Raw genomic sequence first — 5,182 nt, forward strand, 5'->3', positions numbered from 1 at the left:
CCGGACACCCTTTAAACCCAGAACTGAAGTCACTCCTGAGGTTCACCCCTCAGCCAAAAATTAGACAGGTCTATAGGGCCAACAATAACATATGTGAGGAACCTGTTTCGTAGTTCAGTCATGTGTACAAGACCAAATGAACACACCAACCCAAAAGCAAAGACGAGAAGGCAGGAAGGGGCAGGAAAATTGGATGAATGGAGACAGGGAATCCGAGGTGGAGAAGGGGAGAGTGTTGCCACATCTCGGGGTTGGCAACCAATGTCGCAAAAAAATTTGTGTATTAACTGTTTAATGAGAAACTAATTTGCTTTGTAAACTTTCACCTAAAGCACATGCACACACACAAACACACACACACACACACACACACACACACAAACCCCACAAAATTTTAGCTCCCTTTGCTCCTGTGCAGTGCTTTCCCTGACTTCAGGGTCAAGACTCCCTAGTGCCAACAGGAAAAATGTGTTATTTGAAAGCCATTCTCTCTACTCACTTCATACATCAGTGGGCTTGCTCCGAGGCCCAGGGTACTCTGCTGGCAAAGTCCACAACATTAACAACACACTTAGAGAAATGTGAGTTAACCAGACGCATATGAACAGTAGTCACCTTAGGATAAGTTTCTCCGTCAGAAATGGGGGAAGGAGCAAAGCTATGAATGTGGCCACCTATTCTTATTCCTTTTGCCCCAAACTTGCTGCCATGTCAGTGTTTTCTTACTTGGAGGAGGGTTTAAAACAGGGCGCCATATCATGTCCAGGGTGAGGGAGTCCAGGAAAGTTTAACATTTGACAAGGTTACATTGGAAATTACATGGGAAGTGAAGGACGGATGAGATTTCTACAGGCTGAGATGGGGCAGGCATAAAAACCAGTTACCACTGAGTCCATTCCGACTCCTGGGGACTCCACGTGTTGAGAGTAGAACTATGACATTCCATAGGGTTTTGGAAGCAAATTGGCAGGCCTTTCTCTGCAGCACTTCTGGGTGGGTTTGAACCAATGGGGTCAGTAGGGGGATGTGGGGAGTGCAGACCACATCCCCTGACACTGTCAGGGGAGTGACACCAGAATGACCCCAGGGCCTGCAGTAGACGAGGCGGCGGGTGAGCCCGCGCAGCTGGGAAGGGGCTGCCAAGGCAGCGATGTCACCAGGGTTGATGTCACCCATCACCCAGTGCGGTAACTTGGCACCATGGCGCCCCCTCCCGCCCCATCGCCCACCAGTCAGGGTGTGAGTGTTTGATCTATGGCTCCTGCCGTCGGGTGGAGAGGAAGGTCTCTGTCTTGGCCAATGGGAGAGAGGAGGAGCTGTGAGGAGCCGCGGGGGGCGAGGCCAGGAAGGGCCGCGTGTGGGGTGACGCCTTGAGTTACCACACTGGATGACACCAATCCTAGTGATGCCACTGTTTGAACCTCCAACTTCTTCTGTTAGTAGTTGAGGGTTTAACCGTTTGCCACCCAGGGACTCTGAGATGGGGCATGAGGGTATTTATTATAGACAACAGAGAAGATGGAAGGAGAAAAATTCAGGCCTGGAAGTTGCTAATCCAGGGGGAGCTGGTAGTGATAGATGGGGGTGGGGGCAGGGTGCAGGTGGATGGTCGGCAGGGCAGCTTCTCGTGGTCCCAGTGAGCAGCCCTTCCTTAGCATAAATGTTCGAGTGGGGGCGGGGCCTGAGATGACCCGAACTGTGGCCGTGATGCACTGGAGTTGGGAGAGGAAGGAAGTAAAAGGGCTTTAGGAGCTATTATTGTAGCTCCCTTAGAAAGTCAGAGGGCCTAGAGAAATGAACAAGGGTGGTGGAGTATATTGAGGTATTAATTGAGTTAGGTATTTGAATTATCAACTGAAAATCTTAATTTTCTATTTTATTTTAAAACTTACTTGCCAATGTCTACCAGAATTGGACTAATTTGAGGAAACAGAGGACCTTCTTATGCATGAGATTATATCAACTCTAAAGCAAGTCCTAAAAAATTAGCATTTCAAAATCTTTTTAGAAGGCCAGTATGTTTAGGTAGATTTGGCATGGAATGGGGGTGTTAGAGTATTCATTCTTTCTCTCTTAACCAAAACACCCTGCAGATGCTGGTAGTCAAAGGATTTTTTTTTTTTTTCCTTAAAGAGGCCCAGGAGAACCTTAGAAATAATCTAATATGGGTATAGCAAGTAAGTTTTTATCTCACACACTAAGACCAATTCAACAATTAGTAATAGTGGGCTGGAGTGCTGTGTTAAGGATTCTAAGGCCACAAATCCTCTGGCTTAATGGAAAATTGTCCAGATGGATTAGCAATGTCTGCCCTGGGGACAATTTGGGAAAAGAAAGCACATATGCAATGTATTTCCATCCTTGATTCAAACTTCTTATTTTATAGTAGAGAAAGCTGTTTTAGAGAGGTCATGTGTATTTCCAAGGTCACATGGACAGTAAAAATCAGAGTGCAAGATAACTTAGGTCTTCTCTAATTTCCTGTTCATTATTCTTTCCACTACTCCTTACCAGATGGGTTTGCATCGTGGCCTCTCTCCTCCCCTTGTGTGTATATGCGTGTGTGTGCGTGTGCGTGTGTTCCGAGGGAGGAAGTGGAGAGGAGCTGGCCCTTGCCTCTGCTCAGTCTCTTCCTCTCCTAAGTCTGTGGTAAATGGGACGTTGGGAAACCAACTCAACCTTTCTGGGCATCAGCTTTCTCGCAGATAAAACAAGACCAGTGGCAACTCTTCAGACAAAGATTAGACTGGACTGTGGGACATAAAATGATACTCGTGAAGAGTGTGCTTCTTAGCTCAAGTAGAGACATGAGACTAAACGGGCAGCTCCTGTCCGGAGGTGAGATGAGAAGGCAGAGAGGGTCAGGAGCTGCTTGAATGGACACAGGAAATTAGAAGTGGAAAGGAAGAGTGTGCTGTCATAGTATAGGGAGAGTGATTAGGGTCACATAACAATGAATGTATAAATTATTGTATGAGAGACTAATTTAAATTGTAAACTTTCATTTAAAGTACAATAAAATAAAATAAAAACATTAATAAAAAACCAATGCCAGTGGGCAAGCCAGTCTCTAAGGGCCCTTCAGGATCTGAAATATATCCCTAGTGCCCCTTACACACAATAAGGACTCTACTCAATGCAATAAATACTGAATTAAAATGGAATTTCCTAAAGGAGAGCAACATTTGGTCTAGTCATCATTTACAAGAAAGGAATAAGGAGCAAGGCATGAAGATGCATCTTTGGGCAGCACTATTGTCTTGGACTCTGTTCTCTTGATGACATTATAATCTCTTTAACGATCCATGGGCGTAATTCTTTCGATTTCTGGACATTTCACAGATTGTCCAGATAGACCCTGAAACTGAAGAGGAGAAAGTTTCCTTAGTACCTCAAAAAAACAAAAACCAAACCTGTTGGGGTTGAGTTGATTCCAACTCATAGCGACCCTATAGGACAAAGAAGAACTGCCCCATAGAGTTTCCAAGGAGCACCTGGTGGATTTGAACTGCTGACCTTTTGGTTAGCAGCCATGGCTCTTAAACTCTACACCACCAGGGTTTCCTTAGTACCTCAAGAGGCATGGAATTTGTCAGTCAGAAAACTTGAGATCTTTGAGGGCTGTTAATTCTCCAGCAGTTTTGGTCCACAAAGAACCCAAACCTCCTTATGTGGGTCTGGTTCTTGCTTTTTTTCTTTCTTTTTTTTTTTTGCAATCACCACCACTATACTTTTCCAAAACTTTTTCATCACCTCAAACAGAAACTCTGTACTCCTTGAGCAGTAACTCTCTATTCTCTTGTCCTTCCTGCCCCTGGTAATCGCTTTGGCCTCTACATATTTGCCTATTCTAAATACTTCATATAAATGGGATCATACAATATTTGTTTTTATATCTAGCTTATTTCACTTAGCGTAACATTTTTAAGGTTCATCCAAGTCGTGGTATGTATCAGAACTTCATTTCTCTTCATGTCTGAGTGATATTCCATCATATACAGGTACTATTTTGTTTATTCATTCGTTGATGGACACGTGGATTGTTTCCACCTTTCTGGCTATTGTGAATAATGTTGCAACGAACATAGGCGTTCAAGTATCTGAGTCCCTGCTGGAGTGAGATTGTTGGGTCATATGGTAACTCTAAGACTAAGACAGACTAGGAAGAAGGACCTGGTGATCTACTTCTAAAAAAAATTGACCAATGAAAATCCTATGAATAGCAGCAGAACATTGTCTGATATAATGTCAGAAGATGAGTCCCTCTGGTTGGAAGACACTCAAAATACAACTGAGGAAGAGCTGTCTCCTCAAAGTAGAGTCACTTTTGGGACCTTTATTGGCTGATGTGGCACAACTCAAAATGAGAAAAAGCAATTGCAAACATCCATTAATTATCGAAATGTGGAATGTACGAAGTATGAATCTAGGAAAATTGGAAGTCATCAACAATGAAATGCAACACATAAAGATTGATATCCTAGGCATTAGTGAGCTGAAATGGACTGGTATTGCCTATTTGGAATCAGACAATCATATGGTCTACTATGCCAGGAATGACAAATTGAAGAGGAATGGCGTTGCATTCAAGGTCAAAAGAAAAAAAAAAATGCTGTCAGTGATGGGAAAATATCCACATGCTTATAAGGACGACCAGTTAATACGACTATTATTCACATTTGTGCACCAGCCACTAATGTCAAAGATGAAGAAATTGAAAATTTTTACCAACTTCTGCAGTCTGAAATTGATCAAACATAAAATCAAGATGCATTGATAATTACTGACGATTGGAATATGAAAGTTGGAAATAAAAAAGAAGGACCAGTAGTTGGAAAATATGGCCTTGGTAATAGAAATGACGCCGGAGATCTCATGATAGAATTTTGTAAGACCAACAACTGGTTCATTGCAAATACTTTTTTCAGCAACGTAAACGGCGACTATAAACGTGGACCATACTGGATGGAATACACAGGAATCAAACTGACTACATCTGTGGAAAGAGAAGATGGAGAAGCTCAATATCATCAGTCAGAACAAGGCTGGGGTTGACTGTGGAACAAATCACCGATTGCTCATTTGCAAGTTCAAGTTGAAGCTGAAAAAAATTAAAACAAGTCCACGAGAACCACAGTATGACCTTGAGTATATTCCACCTGTATTTAGAGACCATCTCAAG

This window comes from Trichechus manatus, unplaced genomic scaffold, assembly GCF_000243295.1.
Source record: "Trichechus manatus latirostris isolate Lorelei unplaced genomic scaffold, TriManLat1.0 scaffold00018, whole genome shotgun sequence".
NCBI lineage: Eukaryota > Metazoa > Chordata > Mammalia > Sirenia > Trichechidae > Trichechus > Trichechus manatus.